Source organism: Chelonia mydas, chromosome 4, assembly GCF_015237465.2.
Source record: "Chelonia mydas isolate rCheMyd1 chromosome 4, rCheMyd1.pri.v2, whole genome shotgun sequence".
NCBI classification, from domain to species: Eukaryota; Metazoa; Chordata; order Testudines; family Cheloniidae; genus Chelonia; species Chelonia mydas.
This window is the reverse complement of record NC_057852.1, coordinates 54,273,847-54,294,482: the sequence shown is the minus strand read 5'-3', so window position 1 is coordinate 54,294,482 and position 20,636 is coordinate 54,273,847. Positions and strand designations below refer to the sequence as shown.

Genomic DNA, 20,636 nt, shown 5'->3' with positions numbered 1-20,636 from the left:
GTATCTTCGCCCTGCCACCAGCCTTGCACACCCACCCCCATTGTTGGCCACTGGACCCCCCCCACTCATCACTGGAGAGTGGGTGGCTAGCAAGCAGGGATCCAGCCAGCAGCAGGACCTACCAGTACTGATGCAAGGGAAACAGAAAATATGGGACAATTTGCCCATTTTTAAGAAAAATCAGGACATCTGCAGGAGGACTTAAATACAGGACTGTCCCTTTAAGCCACCCTATTTCCAAGGGACAGTAATTTACTTCTGACTTCATCACACTAAGGAAGATAAGGCAAGACGCCGGTGGCATTTGCACCCCCATTAACAATTTCAGAGCAGGGAGAAATCTTTTGGAGATGGGAACTTGCTCTACAACTGATCACATGTTGCAAGTGGCATTTTGTTTGTTCATAATTATTTTGGTAGCTTCACATATTTGAGAGTCTGTTTTCAGAAAATAAACGTGCTCCTCAAACCAACATACTGTCAAACTTCATTTATGTGGTTTACAATTAATGTAGGTCAAAACAGCAAACCTCAACATATGTCACAGAGCACCACCAAGACCATGTCTACATTAAGGCTCAAACAGCCTGCCTCGCAACTCAGGTCCAGAATATAAAAGGGTCTATACAAACAGCAACGGACAAAGCACAAGTATGGGTCAAGAACAGCAGTATATTCTAGGAACAACAGTCAGTGCAAGGCACCCAGATCTCTAACTAAAATTACCTCCACAGACTCCCATTCTTTCAGACTGCTGCGCAGTGAACAATCATTACCAGGTGGAGGACCAACTAAAGACTTCTATGAGGTCCAAACTGTTGCCTTACAAATAATGGCTAAGACAAGCCTTCAAAGCTACCATCCCTCCAGCAAAATGAACCTTACAGCTGGGCTACTGGCCTTTCTGTCGTACATTTCAAAGCACTGTGCTATGCACTCAGATGACAAAACAAAGGATAATACCCCCTTTGGGCTCCCCCCCACCACATTTATATTACATGTGTGGTGGCATGAGAGCCTCTGCATGTGCACACCTGGTAATGTAATATAGGGAGTCTATTCCACATACATTCTTGCCCTAAAAATCCTTCACAGTCCAAATTACACAAGACAGCACAACACAGTATGATTCAATACAGGACACACAGTGAGATTAGAATGAGATAACTGAACACAGAACAGATGCAGTTTTAGAAGAGCTTGAAGGAACAGAGGAAAGGAATTTGCTATTCCAGGCAGAGAAGGCAGCATGGAAGAAGGAACAGTAGGAGGTTGGCAAAGGAGACACACTAAAAGGCCCGGAGAGAAGCTTTATGAGGACATTATCAAGTAGAATGTATATGAAACTCAAGTAGGGGTGAATGATGACTGCCCTGTAGAGTTATGGGGCTAGACCTCCAGGTGTGCCAAAGCAGCACTCAATACACCTGCTACACTCTGCCAGCCACCAGCACCAGAGCACAAAGGCTGCCCTGGAATCCCTTTCCTCCTCCCCCACCTCCTATACTGGGGCAGGGAGTGGGGCGGAGGAAGGAGAGCAGGAAGATTGTATGGCACCACGAGGGGCTATCATAGGCCTGCCTTTGTCAGCTGACAGTTCTGCGGTTCAGGGAGTTTCCAGCTGTTTAAGCAGTTTTATGATCAATTTGTGCTTCTCTGTGCCTCTATTTTGAGATCCGCACTATAAAAGACTGAGAATTTCTGGCATAAATCCAGCTGCTCACATGATGTAGAGGTTTGTGACACAAAAGCATTTTTCAGTCAAAAACAAAACAAATTTTCCAACTTCTTTTTGGTGTGGTCTCAGTCATCTTGTATCACAAACACTTTTATCAGATCAGGTTTGAGAAAGGAAAGGAATCTTTGCTCATCCTCTAAGTAATCAGGGATGGAAGTGTGTGCACACACTTTCCCTCCAGCAACAAAGGGGGAGGGAGAACAACAACAAAAACTGGCTTTTTTCCCCCTGTGGTCTTCAGAATTATATCAGAATCCTAGATATTGGCTAGCCTAAAAGATCACAGGAGGTAAGGATCATTTTCAATATAAATTATTCCAAAACATCTTAAACCAAAGCTTCAGTAATTTTTCTATATAGGTTCTGAGAGCAGAGTCCTTTCTGGCAAATGGAAGTCCTAGTACTTGGACATCACAAGTATTTATTGATTTCCCAGGCACTCCAGATACTCTCTGTGAGGTGATACACTTCTACAAAGTATTTTTAGACTTCCTGCAATCAACTGTCCTCCCTATATTGCTCAATATGACCCACAACTGTCCAAATCAGTCAGCTTTGCTGTAATTTCCTAATTATTCTTTAATTTTCATTGCTGGGGCTTTTAGAACATCTAAAGTAAAATTTACCAATTGAAGGAAGACTACTGAAAGTCTCTTGTCAGGTTCTGGGACTGGACTAGCTTCATTCATCGGACAAGAGGGTATCAATAGTTCTCCCATGACCTAGGGCCGCAATATGGGATGGCTTTATTTTTTAATGGTTATCAATACATTTTATTGCTTTAGTTTCTAAACACTATCAATACATTTTGCTATTGTGCCCCTGGAGCCACAGAAAATTGTGATTGCTGTTTCTAGGTCTGCTTCTACTCATGATCCCTTCACTAACCCAATCTTAATAGGATTCATCAGCCACAGATGACTGACTGTACCAAGCACACAGAAATACAAGGAGGGGCAAGTTGTCATGGCCACCAAGAATCTGATCCAAAGTCCATTGACGTCTATGTGACTCTTTCCACTGACTTCAATGAGCTTTAAATCAAGTTTCAACTGGGATTTCAGTGCAAGATGAAGTATTTAAGGTACTCACAGCAGAGCCTGCTCTGTGAGTGAGAGTATGGACTCTCTCTTCCTTGTGAAGAATGGGATAGAAGTCTCCTCAGTTTAAAAGTTACCAATAATAAGAGCAATGGTCTCCCTCAGCAGAAGAGGTGGTGTAAACACCAAAGTAATGAGATAGAGGAGACGGAGTCTCAGGCGTGTTAAAACTGGCTGATCCAACACCACAGAGGCCTCCTTGAAGTAGTACGAAATGGTGCAAATGCCTCTAGCTGCTCCTCTATTAGCTCATTCCCCATATACTCCTTTTCTCCTCTTGAGATGCTGAGGAGATTATGCTCAAGGCTGAAAACCCTGAGTTGGATGGTACAAAGGCGTTTTGCTTGGCAGCCTAAGTCATGCGGACAGCACAGAGACGGTGAGCACCAGAGAAGGTAACACACCCACACTGCAGGCCCTCATGGGTCCTCTTTCTGTCTGAATGGACTCAGGGGTGGGGGCAAACAAAGACTACATCCCTTCAACAGTGGTCCTGTAGAAACAATAAGCTGAGGTTGATCTATGAGAGACATATTTCAGACACACAGAATTTCTAAAGCCCTAGAAGTACTTGAGAAGCTTCTATATTTTAAAATGAAAGCTTAATACTCTAATGCACCAACCAACCATAATTCCATTACTAATTTCTAGACTGCCAAAAAATAATAAAAATAGAACTAATTAATTCCAGTGAGACACCAGGGATTCTAGGGCCAACAACAAGCTGAAAAATAAAATCAGGAACTGAGGGTTATGAGTGTAAGGCCAAAGAGCTTCTTTCTATAGATGTGTTACTGGAGGCATAGGTTATATCTGTCGAGGCATTTCATCCAGAGTTAGACCAACTGCACTTAATGGGAATTGAGTGCCTAACTGCCATTTATACCTTTTAACCTCTCTTTCTGTCTGTGCAGCAGAGCAAACAACTCCAAAAGTGGAATCTCCAAAGGCAGATTTCATATTGGAGAACAAATTTTATTCCACACACAAGATGCTTAGACCATTCTTAGCAGACCAATCTATATGCAGAAGTCCAAAGGAATTGGAAAGTGTCTTAATACACTAGGTAGGGGGAGAGAACTTTTTTCATATAGAACAAAAAGGAAACTCTCTTTTCTCAACAGTCTTCTGAAGCCAAGACCTTCAAAACGGAAATACTGACAAGGAAAATGGTTGCCTGGAAAACTCCACAGCAAAAATTCAAATCCAGCCAAAATTAGTAGTAATCAATAGTTACTACAATCTGTGGACTGCTCTTCAGCTAATGTCAAGTTAGTTGGCGGTCTCAGTTACATTTCGAATGAAGGGGAGTCCACATCACTCTACACTGGCATCTTTTTTGGTCTCCTATAGCAAATTGATGAAAGGAACTGAATCCTGCTATTGAAGATGCAGAGGTAGAATAGAATCCAGCTTGCTCTTCCATGATCATATTGATGCTGCAGAATTAACAGCAATAAAAACCATTTTTTGTCATCCAAACAAGTACGATTCAAGGCAGCCAATATGGAGAGTAAGAAGATGCCAACTCCAGCCACAAATTATTTTTATTTTTGCTTTAGATGACAGGGGAAGGGAGAGAATTACTTAATCAGAATACGCAAAATAGAAACAAAATTATAAAGCAAAATATTTTTCACAATCTCTTAATATAAATTGGGCAACTACTAGTAATCCCTAAGCCTAACAGAAAGACAAACACATAAGATGGCCAGTGCTGAAACCAGAAGGACACAGAATAATTCTGATGCCCTTGAAGCTATGGCTCCAATAAAAATAAATATGTAGACACATATGCTACCCCCAAGAGAAATTTAAACCTCTCTAAAGAAAGTTCAGGCACTCATACTATCACTATGGGGGCTACTTATGTAGACAGTTAGAATGAGCTGTGGAAATCTCCTGCCATTCCCTGAGTTCTGGATGCTTCATTGTTTCATATTTCATTTATATTTTTAAGCATTTGGAGCATTTGAAATAAAAAATTATTATTGGTTTAGCCATGTACTACATTGGAACAAGCGACTAGAAACTTATTTTTTATTTCACTGCAGTTTTCATTTTAAATTACAGTTAGACATTTTGTGTCCAGCTGTGTAAGAATGAATTATATTTAATATGCATTACATATGTATCTTTATAAAGAAACATTATTTACTATTAAAAACATACTGTTTAGATTGGCCAAAAGCTATGATTTCACAGCTTCTGATGGATTGTTATGTTTACTTAAAGTTTTTCTAGAGAGTTTCAAAAAAGCTTTTAAGAACACAGTGTGGGATAACATTCATATGCACACACAAGTCCAGGAAAGTGAGTAAATCTAAAACTTGACATAGGCCCCCCCCCCAGCCAATTATATTATCCTTACACATGTTGATTAATAACTGATACTGATCCTGCAAACACTTCAGTGCATGCTTAACTTTACTAGTACAGTACTTAAGAATGCACATAACTGCCTGCAGGTTTGTTCTTACTATAATTCAATTAGTTCAATGAATTTCAATTGGTCTATTCTGAGAAGTAAGGCACTCCCTTTGTGAAAGTTAGGGTTCAGACTAAGGCCCATTCTTGGTTCACTAGTTTAGTATATTTTACAGTTTTGTCAAATTTTCTGTGTGTCTGGTGGTGTCAAGAGAATTCAACTTGCCATACCTTCCCTAGTATACAATGTTTAGGTCTTAATATTAATTATTTGAAGAGTTACCTAAAAATTGAATATTTTTTGGAGAATACATGCTGACTATTGTGTCATACTACTTCTGCAACAGAGGTGAACAGGCAGGGGAAAAGGCAACTTGCAGTTCAAACTGTATAGATATATGCAAAAAAAAATTTTTCAAGTTACCTACTCCAGCGCCTTAAATTAGGAGACATCTTACTTGCAAAGATTTCAAAGACCTTATCTCGTGTCTTAGGTACACCTCTAATAATGTGAAGACTCTTCTGTAACAGCTTTACTAAACCTGTACATATCCAAGTAAAGAAAAACCCAGATGAAAGCTACACATAAATCACTACACTAACCGAGAAACCAAGAAACCAAAACCAATGGACCTAAGTGAAGTAAAATAGTCTTTGCTCTTAATTAACTGAAAAAGGCCACAAAACTATGAAAAACTGACTAACAAGAAATCAAATACTAAACAGTCAAGAAAAAGAAAATTACTTTTTGGGTTAGACAGATAATGCCTCTAATACTTTTACCATAAAAACTTCTTAGCAAACTATCTGAACTATGTTTCAAAACAATATGCTTGGCCTGTTTTTATTATTTCTTGTTCTTCCTTAGGATGCATTAGGATATGTGATATTCTTCTGCAAAAGACAACAAACTAAATATTATAGAAAAAATATAAAATAGGGAAAAAATAGGAGATCTTAAATAATCTAGTGAATTGTTTCTTTCTTGCCACACATTGCAGGTCTCATGAACTGAGGAGTGCAAATCTCCTGATGATAAAAGCCAAAGGAGAAACACTATTCTAGGTTTGTAAAATTAAATTATAATGGATTTAGACATAACATTTAAGTAAAAAATTATGTAAGCAAAAAGTTTGGTGGGTGAAGTTCAAAAGAAAACATACACAAAATCACAAAGTGAATAAAATTTAGCATGTTTCTATATTATACCAGTAATTAGTATATGCAAATAGCTACTTTACTATGACTAAAAATCTTGGCATACAAAATATGCTCAGAACAACACGTTAGCCTTTGTATTATACAGAGATATTCTACTGACCTTAAATGCCAAGTCTGTTGAACAAGACTTTCATCAATGAAATGGTGTTACTTAATGACTTAATGGAAACAGACCATTAACTTACAAAATAGCGTCGGTCTGTCTAACCAGAAAGAAAGCAAAATTATCCCAGTGGGATAAAAGGGAGGCTAGTTGGGGAAAGAAGAGAGGAAACATCAAGTACCTAACCAGGGATCTGACATGCTGAAGAAAGTAAGACAAAAGCAGAAAACTCACCTTTCATGCAAGCTGGCTCTCTCCATATCTCTGAATCACATCATCACACTGTTCATTAGAGTGGTCTTCACAGAAGCTACACACACAGCATAAACTGGCCTATGTCCAAGTTAGTGACTTCAACTGCTCCATATTAATAAAAGTAACAGAAGCAATACACAGGGGACAGAGATAGAAAATGGAGTGGATTAGATAGTTGGTCAATCCTCCCACTGCTAACAGATAGTGAAGATACTTCACAGGAACCCAAGAAATTACATGCAGCGGACTCGCACTGTTATCTCATACTGTGTCTTTAACATTGGCTTGTGCTCTATTAAGGAAAAGATTGCATTCTCTTTCAGTTATAAACACTGACAAGTACACTGCAGGATTTTATCATATCTCAAACAGAATGGCTCCAAAAGACCCAACCCAGTCACAACAAATATTTCAAATTGTATTGAACAGATTTCATCAACACTTTGCCAATAATACAGTTGATTTAAACATTATAATTAAGAAAAATAAAGGGATAATTAAAGAAAAAAACTGAATGAAAAACCTATTTGAAAAGTTTCTGCAACTGATAAAATGTGTAAAATTCCTGCAAGAAATTATCTTGCATATTCTGAACTATTTTGTGATACATGAGCTGTTCAGGCAAGAAATTAAGAAAAGGTCAAATTTGCATTGATGGCCTGGCCAAGAACTTTTTGAAAAAAGAAATAAGGGAGGGAGAAGGGAAAGAGAAGCACTCATGAGACCAAGAAACCAGTAAACCAACAGCTACAGTTAAATAAAATTTAAAAGCAATATACAATGCAGACACAGTGTAAAACTTTTAGATTCAAAACAATACACATTTTTTTGCAAGTAATTTTCAATATATGATCAAGAGAGTAAAAAATATTTTCTCTTTCCAGTGTAGTTTGGTAAATGTTATTTTATTCAGAAAGTCAATATAGTTATTCAAAACAAGTTTTCCAAACTTTAATCCCTCATCAGATTCAAAGACAAAGAATTTTTTTTCATAAGACCATACACACACACTCATTTCTTCTGAATAAAAGTGATATAGAACAATACACAAGTACTGCTGCCTATATAAAGTAGGGGGTAAATTCCACTGTTTAACAAATTCAAGTTGTGTCAAGACATCCGACACATACTGAAGTCTGGCAATGCTGTTGTCAGAAGAGTAACAACTGAGCTACAATGTTATGCTAAACCATTTGACAAATGAAAACACCAAATGTAATTTCTCATCCACTCAGCCGCTTCTCAAGAGTTCTAACAAGTTCATATGGATTCGTTATTCTTCCTCTTTTCCAGCAGGAGGAAGCACCCCCACCTGTTGGGATTGGTACATGTCAAAAGGATAACTGAAAAGCTTAAGTACTATACTTTATACTTTGCAACTAATCAACATGGCATTACATAAAAAGGGTCTCTCCTTCAGTTGATTGGTATTTGAGTGCAAGTATGTTTGAACCAAACTTGCTACTCTACAGGCAACTCTGAAGTGAAAAGAACAAGTTTATTGTCAGATTCTGCAGGGTCAATAAAGTATTTTAAAACCAATGCACTTGATAAAGATGAGATCTGTTTGAAAATAAAGGCTGGGACTGCAATATACTAAGTGGTAATAATAGCCATTAAACCTGCGAAAGGTTCAGTTGTGGTTTTGCCACAAGCTCAGAATAAGGGGCTGCATATAAGTGCAATACCCGGGAGGGAGATTGTGGCTCAGAGTCATGACCTACATTCTGGTTCTCCCATTTCTCTGGTAAGAAATAAACTATGTTGGGTCCACACCAGGGCCGGCCCACAACATTTTGGCACCTGAGGCGGGGAGCTCAAATGACGCCCCCATACCCCCTCGCTTGAGCCAAAACTTTGAAAGGCTCTCTTCAAAACTTTGAAGGCTCACCGTGAACATTTGTGTCGATGTATCTGAGGAAAGCTCCTTCCTGCTTAGATAGAAAAGCTTCCTTTGCTTTCTTTCTTTTTCTGAATGCTGCCCCAGAAGGGTGTTTTCTTCTTTCACTCATGACTGCTGTTCTGTGCCAGCTATAGTGGCTCTCAACACTCAGTTGAAGGGGACAAATAAGCAGGCTGGTAGTAGAGCTTGAGTGGGGGAAGAGATCAGCGTCTTAAGGGCCTAACTGGCTCCTACTACTTAAGTTGACTACCTGTTCTCCTCAAGTGGGTTCAGGGAAGCAGCAGGAAACAGGAAGCTCCCTGAGAAGCTGGTGTTAATCAGTCCAGGCTCTTGGGGGTGCCAGAGAGGTACCTAAGAGGCTCCTCCTCCTCTCTCCCCCTGCAGCTTTCTGTTATTCCCTCTCACCTTTTCTCCTGCCTTCCTGTTGTCTCTTGTGCCCTCCTTTCTCCAGCACAGCACTCCACCATCTCTGTGCATCTAGAGCAGAGAGAATACATGTGCACCAGCAGCAGACACAGTTTTCTACACTCTGGGTCCTAGAGTTCGCCTCATGGTAAGGCTAGCCCTGGTCCTCATGGAGCAGATCTTACATTTGCCAACACACCAGCACAGCTAGCTGCCTGTCACATGGAGGGGGGGGGGGGCGGAGGGGGGGGGAAGAGCGCCTTGATTCTGTCCTCTCACCCATCTGGGCAAAGGCAGTTGGTGGGGCCAGGACATATTAGCTCAGTGGAATCTGCTTTCCTTTCCACACTGCTACCATGATGCTGGTTGCTGGTGCAGGGGGTGCCTTACTAGCTGGACCTCAAATTTGGCCCTGAAAGAATACTAATATTAAGTACTTGTCTGCACCAAAGACTGTCTCTGAAATTCCTGTGAGGAACAAATCGAGAATAGCTAACAAAATTGTAACAGTTTGAGCTATACCTTTAAGGAGGGTCAAATTGAATAAATTACACTGGAATATTGAAAAAAATATCTTAATCAAAAAATTCCTGTACAGCTTTTTAAGATCAAATACTTTCTTAAAAGATCAAGTAATATTAAAGTAGTTAAGTTGTGAGTAATAAATACAAATACACACTTAAGAAATATATTTCTCTCTTCTGGTAGTTTCAAGATTCTATGACATTCCCATACTAGTCCAGAACACTGTAGAGGGACGGGAAAAGGTGCGATGGGACAGGAAATGGGGGTCAGGGGGCACCTTTCCCTTTGGCAGAAGGATGAGGCTATACAATTGTCACGTAGGTTTTTTTCCCCCTCCTCAAGTTTAACTGATCCCATCGCGCCCTCTCCAGTAGGTGCAGGTTCATTTCTGAAGCCCTTGTACAAACATCTCTGTCCTCAGGCATGGTCACCTTACTGTCACAAGCCAAACATTTTTTACCACCTCTAAGTTATGGCAATTTTGCCCTACAAAGAAGTAGAGAAAACAAACTTCTGTGATAGAATCTGAGTCACATCCATCAAGCTAGGAGGAACCAGCCAAAAGTGACAATGGTAGAGGTAAAATAGTCAAGATGAGACAGTTGTTGCTGTACAAAAAGATTTTTAAAGTGACACTCTACATAAGTGGCAAAGAACTACAAGTAGGAGTGGGCTGTGTTCCTGCAGTAGGGAAAAAAGTAACCTAAACATCAAAACCATAAGCCACAACCAGCTGTGAGGAGAGATTTTAGGGGGACCACGGACTAGAATCTAGAAGTGAGACGAAGGACTTGAGGTGAGCAGCTTTAGCAGTTTAGTCTCTTTTTCCAATCCCAAACTATTGTTTTATTATTTGATAGACCAAATCCTACAAAGAAACAGCTGCTGAAGAAGATGACATTGACCAAGATGTAATAAATTTTTCTAATTTTCTTAGATGTCCTTCAGCACATAGGGTGACTCACTCCACCACACAGTATAGAAGATTATAAATCTTCATTCTCAAATAGTCACTTTCTGGATGTTTTCAGACCCATCTCAAAATGATTATTCTCTGCTTTGTTAACTGGGATTTCTCCAATTCAACTGTATTTTGGATCCATGCCCCAATGAGTTTGTATTATTTTACACAGCAAAATAGCTGTGAGAGGGATATGTTGCCATAGTTTTAAAGAAAGCCCCCTGTAGAAGCTTCTTTTGATAAAAGTCTGACTCACACTTGAATTTGGTAATGAGGGGTCAGTATCTAATGCTCCTTTTTTGCCAAGGTCCTAAAGAAAGTTGACAGTAAAGCTTGTACAAGATAAATTTATGTCTGGAATCAGTGCAAGACAATGATTAACTCCAATGGATAAGAAAGGACTGTTTTTGTTGGTTTTATTAGATACATCAGACTTTCCTGCTCCTGTCAAACACTAGATTAGGCATCACTTACGTCCAATCTGCAACCTCTGTATTGGGATCCCACAGGGCTCTAGTGGGCAGTAAACAATGGAGGGAACCTCCACCACTAAGCAAATCTCTCCAAAGTAGTGCAATCTATATCAAAATGCAAAATTCCATCGGCAGTCCAGTAGAGGAAGAGTAAAGAAGGGAAACAATGATTATAGTCTCCTCCCTGTAACACTGGGGGTAAACCTGCAGTGTCAATCCGGGATCAGTCTCCAGCCAGATCTATGAAATAACCAAACAAACAAACAAACAATTCCCCTAGGGGAGAAGATTCTGTTACAAAAGGCTCTACTGCAGAGAGACAAAGAGGATGCAGGCATCTGCTCTTCACCACATAGGAGAGAGACTGGGAAAGGAATGACTAGTTCAGCAAGCACAGCAACAGGAAAGGCTTCATATTTTAACATAAATATAAAAAAAAAGAAAAAGAAAAAAAGAACCCTGCCTCCATTCAGCTGGACAGAGAAGGAATATTCTGTCCCAAGCAGTAGCGCTAACAGAAGAGAAGAGAAGCTTTACCAACTTAGCTTTTGAGTTTTTCCTCAGAAAGTGTTTGCTCTTTACACCTAAACCACATTAAAGAAATTCCTTCAAAGGCTCCATCCCTCCCTCCCTTCCAAAAGTTCATAAATCTGCAGCTCTAGCCATCTTGGATTAACTATTCACTACTCCATCACCGCATTATATTTTGCAGTTGACCTGAATGCAGCTACAGCAAGAATGCCTATAAAAGCCTAAGGTGCCAGGACCTGTTCTGATGCTACAGCTACATTCACATAACACTGTAATTCAAGACTCCAAGGCAGCCTGAAGGCACAGATACAGGAAAGTGTAACTCAGTCATATACGTACCAAGAAGCTGGATTTTCCTTCTCTCCCTTGTTACTGAATTACCTATTTCTACCATGCTGAATTTGGCACTACTGACATCATGCTACGTCAGTCAGTCTGAAAAAGAGCTGCCTCTAATATAGTCATCTCAGCAAAACAGGAATGGAGCCAATGGATGGTTTACAAGGGTTTTGAATTAGTAAAATATTTGTCTAATTTCCTCATCCTTTCCCCACAATTCAATGAAGACCAAATAAGGAAGAGTTACCTGCAACTTACACCAGAGGATAGACTATAATGTGGCTTTTGCAAAACCTTAAGGCTAATATGACTGCAGTGATAAGGGAATTATGGTAAGAAACAAACTTCAAAACAGTACTCTGGATTACTGCAAGAATGCAAGTTCTTTGGCGCAGGGACTGTCTTTGTCCTGTGTTTGTCCATGACTAGGATTCCTAGGTACTACAGGAATACAAATAAATAAAACAACAAAAGAGTGCTCTATCTGCTGCACAGTCTTGCTAACTTGTATGCAAGTATGCATTTCCAAAATGTTTTGGGTCAGATTTTGTTCACACAGATAATGCAATTTCATTCACCTTTCGGTCTTGTATGTTAGGGTTTTTTTTGTTTGTTTTTGTTTTTAAGTAAAGAAAAATATTGGCAATACAAGTTATTTTCTTACATAAAAAGTGCAAGTGTTGGACAGTCCACATACTCAAAAGACTTCATTTTAGAACATTAATTTTTACAGGATTCCTAATTACTTTTTTGGTTTGAAGAGGTAAAAATATGAACTTCCAAGATGAAAAGCTTTAGATAGTTACAGGAAGCAAAGCTCTTATGAAACAACATGACAAAGGAAGTATATTTATAGGTCAGCAAAGGAGGGGGGGGTGTTTGGCGGTGAAATCAGTAGTAACAGCTGCATGATTCTTATGTAGGAAACAAAAACAACCTAAAAAGAAAAGGAAAAAAACCTTACACAGTAGACCAAACGTGAGGAAAATATTTTTGCTTTCTGATATTACTGAAAAAGTATTTTCTACTTTAATACTAGCTTCTCTTTTTGCCTTATCCAGTTTTCATAAGATGCCTTTGCCAGTTTTCATAATTAAACTCATTAAATAAATAATTATATGACTATAACATATGTTGCTATGGAGAGGATTGAGATAGCAAAGATTCTAGCTTTTACTCCATCACTGCAAGGTCACATAAAAGATAGAATGAGAGAGAAAAGAAACTCTGGCTAAAAACAGGTTAATTATGTTAATGTACATTGTGGAGACACTGTTAGTAAAAAGTAGAATTCTCTATATTTGAAAGTTTTCTGAAGTGCAAGAATCCTGATTTGCCCCCCTACCTTTGTAGCAAGCAGTATAAAGGACCACAAGTATGGCTTCTTTCTCACTCATCATTTTGGTGTAGTGTTGTAATACACCTTCATGAGACAATGATTCAGAGAAAGTTAGACTGGTGGGTATACGAGGGTCACTTGGTTTTTATCCACCTTCTAAACTGGGCCAACACCTCCTCACCTTCCCAAGTACCCATACAAGAAACACCAGACAGAGACTCCATTAAAGACTATACGCTCAGTCACCTTTTAAGAGATGCGGACCATAATTTTCACCCTCCCACAGGTAAATGGATGTCCTCTACATGACCCTACCAAAAAGCAATGACTTAGTATGGGAAAGATGTATTTATAGATCTTCTGAACAACATAGCATGCTGTACTACCAGCTACAACAACATGCCATCAGCAACTTATTCACAGACACATCATGTTATCACTGAACTGACAACAGTTAGAATGACATTTCTCATGGATAAAAAAAAGCCTAAAATGAAAGGCATGATCTAATAAGAAAAGGCTACACACCCAAATTCTTGTACAGCAAATTTTTAAATTAAAAATTTTGCTACATTTTATTAGTAAATATTCTTTTCAGAAAAATGGCTTTCTAAAAAGGTTTCAATAAGAAAGGGCAGTCAAGCATGAGTTTTTAATAAAATATATAATTTGCTACAACATAGCCGTGGAACAGCTTTAAAGTCATTTAAATTAAGCCTTTAAAGTCATTTAGTTAAGGTTGCAATTTACTGCTAGAAATGGCTATATAAAAGTTCAAATTAAGGGACGGGCTAGAAAGATTTAAAATTGGAAAAACAAAACAAAAAAAGGAACACACCTGACCTGAACTTTCAAACCAGTTATTCCAGTTTAACATTTTGCTTTCTGAACTGATGTTGTGTAAATAAGACCTACTGAACTAATGAAATAAAAAGTTTATCCTGAAGCATAAAGGTAAAAATATTATTATTATGTTGGGCTGTACTAATTGTAGCCTTTACGAAGTGAGGAAGAATGATCATACTAATCAAACACAATACACACATACACACACAAAAAGCTACGTATTAGATCATGTTCAATGATCTCCAACTACCAAAAAAGCACTCATAACCTCACACTATCAGATCCATCTCTGCTCTTTGAAATTCAGGCAATGAGAGCAGCAAGAAAAGCCTCGTACCACATCCAGTTTGCCACTTGTCTGCACCCATTCTGCTCAGATGAAGCCTTACAAACCATGATTCACACATTCACCCCCTCAGGACTGGGGTACTGAAACTTTCTTTATCTACGATGGACAAACAAGGCCTTACAGAAATTTCAGATGGTGCAAGTGCAACAAATGTTAGTAGGAGTCTTCATGGTTGCTTCTTGTCCTCCATCACTGACAGATCCAACTAAAGGAACTGGTCCTGATCTTCAAGGCAATCAGTGGGATGAGGTCAACCTAAATAAAAGACTGACCTGAACAACAGGCTTTTTAAAAAACCAGGCAAACTTAAATAACTGAGGAACAGGAGCCAATCAGTTACCTCCAACCAAAAAGATTTGGGGGTCATGGTGGATGATCAGCTGAACGTTAACTCCCCATGCAACACTGGGCAAAAGGACTAATCTGAAAGGTAGTGGACCCAAGCAGGGGACTTGTCACAATTAGGCATGCTGTCTTGGTCGCGTTTCACAGATTTATAAATCCCATGGTCAGAAGGGACCATTGTGACCATCTAGTGTGACCTCCTGTACAACACAGGTCATAGCGCTTCCCCAAAATAATTCCGAGAGCAGATCTTTTAAAAAAACATCCAATCTTGATTTTAAAAATGGTCAATAACAGCAGTGTTCCCTCTAATTTTTTACGTCTATGTGGGGAATGAATTTTGTTATGTGCACCAATATGGAGGTGATGTGATGTGTGGCGGGGCCAAGGGGTTTGGAGTGTGGGAGGGGGGCTCAGGGCTGGGATGGAGAGTTGGGGTGCGAGGGGTGAGGGCTCTGGTGGGGCTGCGGGCTCTGGGGTGGGGCCGGGGATGAGGCGATTGGGGTGTAGGAGGGGGCTCAGGGGTAGGGTGGGGTTGGGGGAGTGTGAGGGTTGAGGGCTCTGGCTGGGGGTACAGCTTCTGGGGTGGGTACAGCTTCTGGGGTGGTGCCAGGGATGAGGGGTTAGGGGTGTGGGGGGAGGGCTCAGGGCTAGGGCAGGGTTGGCGCATGGGGGGATGAGGGCTCTGGCTGGGGGTGCGGCCTCTGGGGTGGGGCTGAGGATGCTAGGTTTGGGGTGTGGGAGGGGACTCAGGGCTGGGGCACAGGTTTGGTGTTAGGGTTCCTTCCCCATTCTGAACTCTAGGGTACAGATGTGGGGACCCTCATGAAACCCCCTAAGCTTATTTTTACCAGCTTAGGTTAAAACTTCCCCAAGGCACAAAGTCTTTGCCCTTGGATTAGGTAAACGCTGCCACCACCAAGTAATTTAACAAACAATTAGGGAAAGGACCACTTGGAGTTCCTGTTTCCCCAAAATATCCCCCCAAGCCCTTACACCCCCTTTCCTGGGGAGGCTTGAGAATAAACAAGATGAGCACAAACCAGCCTTGGATTTTTAAGACCCAAAAAACCCAGTCAGATTCTTAAAAAACAGAACTTTATTAGAGAACAAAAAAAAGACAAGAGAACAACTCTGTAAGAGCAAAATGGAAGATAATCTTACAGGCAGTTAGATTTAAAACATAGAGAATCCCTTTAGGCAAAACCTTAAGTTACAAAAAGACACATTTCCTTTAGCACAGCGAATTTCACAAGCCAAACAAAGAAAACCTAACACATTTTATAGCTAGATTACTTACTAACTTTACAGGAGTTGGAGGGCTTGCATCCTTGATCTGTTCCTGGCAAAGTTATCACACAGACAGACAAAACCCTTCCCCCCCCGCACCAGATTTGAAAGTATCTTGTTCCCTCATTGGTCATTTTGGGTCAGGTGCCAGCCAGGTTACCTGAGCTTCTTAACCCTTTACAGCTAAAAGGACTTTGCCTCTGGCCAGAAGGGATTTTATAGCACTGTATACAGAAAGATGGTTACCCTTCCCTTTATATTTATGACACGCTTCCCAAATCACAGATAGTGTCGGAAAGCCGGTTCCACACTGGCTGTGATTTCTTCCTGGAGCTCTAGGAGAAAACAGAGTTAATAAGACACATACACCTTTAAATATACTACTGACTATATAAAAACTAACAATATTTTCCACATTTCAAGGACGATTTTAACTAGTTGATTCTGGGAAACTTTTACAGGAGAGTGCATTAGCCACTTTGTTAGAAGTTCCTAAAATGTGTTGTATTTCAAAATCAAAATTTTGGAGAGCTAAACTTCATTGAAGAAGTTGTTTGTTATTGTCCTTGACGGTGTGAAGCCACTTTAGCGGAGCATGGTCAATTTGTAGTTGGAAACACCATCCCCAAACGTATGGGCTTAGCTTTTTTAGCATGTACACAATGGCGTAGCATTTCTTTTTGCTGATTGACCAATGGCTTTTCCTTTCAGACAGTTTTTTGCTGAGAAATACCACAGGATGGAATTTTTGATCCGGTTCGTTCTGCACTAAAACTGCTCCCACACCACGCTCGGATGCATTTGCGGTTACTAGGAACGGATTGTTAAAGTCTGGGGCCCTTAGCACAGGGTCAGACATGAGTGTCGCTTTAAGCTGGTTAAAGGCCTTTTGACACTTTTTAGTCCACTGAACGGCATTTGGCTGTTTCTTTTTGGTTAGGTCTGTTAGTGGGGCAGCGATTTGGCTGTATTGCGGTACAAATCGCCTGTAATATTCAGCCAAGCCTAAGAAAGATTGGACCTGGTTTTTTTTACTTTGGGACAGGCCACTTTTGAATAGCATCCACTTTGGCCTGTATGGGGTTGATAGTTTTTTGACCCACCTAGCGTCCAAGGTAAGTCACTCTGTTGACTTTTTAGCCTTAACAGTTAGTCTTGCCTTTTTTATGCACTCAAAGACTTTTTGGAGATGTTTTAGGTGTTTTGCCCAGGAATCCGAAAATATGGCCACATCGTCAAGATAGGCAACTGCATATTTTTTCAATTCCACTAGGAGACTATTTACAAGTTTTTGGAAGGTGGCAGGTACATTTCGCAGCCCGAAAGGGAGCACATTAAATTCATACAGCCCGACATGGGTGGTGAAGGCTGACCTTTCCTTGGCGGATTCATCTAGCCAGTACCCCTTGGTTAAGTCCAAGGCAGAGATGAACTGGACCCGTCCCAGTTTCTCCAAAAGTTTATCTGTGCATGGCATTGGATAGTTGTCTGGGCGAGTTACAGCATTTAGCTTATGGCAGTCCAACCAAAAACGTATCTCCCCATTTGGTTTGGGAACTAGAACCACTGAAGATGCCCATGCACTGCCAGAGGGGCGGATTACATCCATCTGTAGCATATCCTGGATCTCCCGTTCTATAGCAGTTTTAGCTTGAGGAGACACCCGGTAAGGTTGGACTTTAATTGGGTGAGCATTACCTGTGTCAATGGAGTGGTATGCCCGTTCAGTCAGTCCTGGGGTGGCTGAGAAAGTCAGCGCGTAGCTAGTGCACAGCTTCTTGATCTGCTGTTGCTGCATACACCCCAGGGTCATGGAGAGGTTCACCTCTTCCAAGCCACCATAACTTTTTCCTTTGTAGTAGACACCGTTAGGTCACTTAGAGTCATTTTCTGCCTGGGCTGTAAACTGACAAACCTTTAATTCTCTGGAATAAAAGGGCTTTAGAGAATTAATATGGTACGCCTTAGGCTTTTGGTTTGAGGTGGGGAATGCTATGAGATAATTAACAGCTCCCAGGTGCTCTTGGACCGTGAATGGCCCTTCCCATGACGCTTCCATTTTATGGGCCTGGAGCACCTTCAAGACCATGACCTGGTCTCCTACTTGGAAGGAACGCTCTTAGGCATGTTTATTATACCAGGCTTCTTGCTCTTTTTGAACATCTTGAAGGTTTTCTTTAGCAAGGGCTAAAGAGGTTCAGAAGGTGTTTTGTAGGTTGGTTACAAAGTCCAGAATGTTAGTTCCTGGAGAAGGTGTAAACCCCTCCCATTGCTGCTTCACCAGCTGTAATGGCCCCTTAAACTTGCGGCCATATACAAGTTTAAATGGTGAAAACCCTAAACTGGGACGTGGTACAGCTTTGTAGGCAAAGAGCAACTTCTGCAACACTAGGTCCCAATCATTGGAGTGCTCATTTAGGAATTTACTCATCATGGCCCCCAAAGTTTCATTAAACTTTTCCACCAGGCCATTTGTTTGATGGTGATAAGGGGTGGCAACCAAGTGAGTCACCCCATGAGCTTTCCAAAGGCTTTTCATGGTTCCTGCCACGAAATTAGTTCCTGCATCTGTAGGATGTCGGAGAGCCAACCTACCCTGGCAAAAATGTCTGTTAGTGCCTGGCACACACTTTTAGCCCTGGTATTGCTTAGAGCTACTGCTTCTGGCCATCGGGTGGCAAAATCCATGAACATCAGTATGTACTGCTTTCCTCTGGGTGTCTTTTTCGGAAAAGGACCCAGAATATCCACAGCTACTCGCTGAAATGGAACCTCAATGATGGGGAGTGGCTGGAGAGGGGCTTTGACCTGGTCTTGGGGTTTTCCCACTCTTTGGCACACCTCACAAGCCCGGACATAGATAGAAACATCCTTGCCCATTCCCTCCCAGTGGAACGACTTTTCCAAATGGTCTTTGGTTCTGTTCACCCCAGCATGGCCACTAGGATGATCGTGGGCTAAGATTAAGAGCTTTATCCAGTACTTAGTTGGAACTACCAACTGTCTCTGAGGATTCCAGTCTTTCTGGTGTCTACCAGAAAGAGTTTCCTTGTATAAAAGTCCTCTTTTTACAACAAATCTGGATCGATTAGAAGAGCTGAGAGGCGGTGGGTTGCTCCGTGCTGCCGTCCAAGCTTTCTGGAGGCTTTTATGTGCTTTCTGTTTGGTCTGGAACTGTTTCCTTGATGCTGGAGATATCAGTTCCTTACTGGATTGTGGACCTGAGCTTTGTCCGTCTGGAAGCGATGGTAGGGTTGATAGGGCTGTTTCCGCTGATGGTGAACTGCTCTTCACTGGTGCACTATGGGGTATTTCAGACTCTGGCTGAGCTTCTTGTGTAGGGTCATCTGTTGCTGCTGCCAGTGCAGGCTTGGTGGTGTCCTCTGGTGTTGGAGCTGTAGTCGGGCGCTGGACTCAGTGCTGGCAATGATTTTGGTGCTGCTTGCCTCGCCAGTTCCGGTTCTGGGACTGGATCCACTAGGGCTGTTGCAGTCGTTGGCAGGGGATCCAGTTCCACCACCTCCATTTGGGCCTTTGATAACACAGACGGGCCCCTGGTGAAAGGCTCAGGAACAGGGATACGTGTGGAAGCTTGCTTAGTCTGGCTGCGGGTGACCATTCCCACCCTCTTGGCCAGCTTTACCTGGTTGGCCAAGTCTTCCCCCAGCAGCATGGGAATGGAATAATCATCACAGACTGCAAAAGTCCACATTCCTGACCAACCCTTGTACTGGACAGGCAACTTGGCTGTAGGCAAATCGAAAGAGTTGGACTTGAAGGGTTGAATCATCACTTGGGCCTCTGGGTTGATTAAGCTGGGGTCCACTAAGGATTGGTGGATAGCTGACACCTGCGCTCCAGTGTCCCTCTACTCTGTAACCTTCTTCCCGCCCACATTCAGTTTCCCTTCGCTCTGAGGGTATCTGGGAGGCATCTGGGCCTGAGGACCTTTGGAGTGACCCCAGAGCAATGAACTGTAATCTGTTGGGGTTCTTGGGGCAGTTGGCCTTTACATGCCCCGGCTCATTACATTTAAAACACTGCCCAGCTGACTGGTCACTGGAGCGAGGTGGGTTGCTGGAGAACGGTGTGGTGGGACGATAAGGTGTCTGAGGTTTTCCTTGGGGTGTAGTTGGGGCCCTGGGCTGCCTCCGGTAGTAAGGTGTGGTCTGAGGGTGTCCCTTCTGGTATCCACTCCAACTGCAACCAGAGTTGTTCCTCTCTCCTCCCTCCACCCGTTTTGTTCCAGTTTGCCCAGCCTCTTTGGCAGTGTGGGACTGCTCGTATTGATTAGCATAAGAAGCAAGATTTTCTGCTGAGTCCATTTTCTTATTCCAAAAACACTCTTTTATATGATCATTGGACACATTCAGGAATTGTTCTTGAGCCATCAAATCACATGCTTTTTTAAAGCCAGTGACACCCCCTCCTTTGACCCATTTAGCTAACAGATCCTTTATCTGGTTTACATAAGCCACATTACTTA

The 20,636-nt window shown here is 41.4% G+C and overlaps 1 protein-coding gene across 12 annotated transcripts in view; it reads right to left on the bottom strand.

Annotated features, from left to right (window-relative positions):
- The window catches only part of GAB1 (GRB2 associated binding protein 1), a 140,003-nt gene that overhangs the window by 80,163 nt on the left and 39,204 nt on the right, over positions 1–20,636 (bottom strand). Inside the window, exon 1 of one of the 12 annotated variants that reach the window (XM_037897269.2) lies at positions 6,824–6,950. The exons of the other annotated variants lie outside the window; for them this stretch is intronic. The gene's annotated coding sequence lies outside the window, so the exon portion shown is untranslated. Of the gene's footprint in view, positions 1–6,823; positions 6,951–20,636 lie in introns of those variants that run through there. 12 annotated transcript variants of the gene reach the window in all.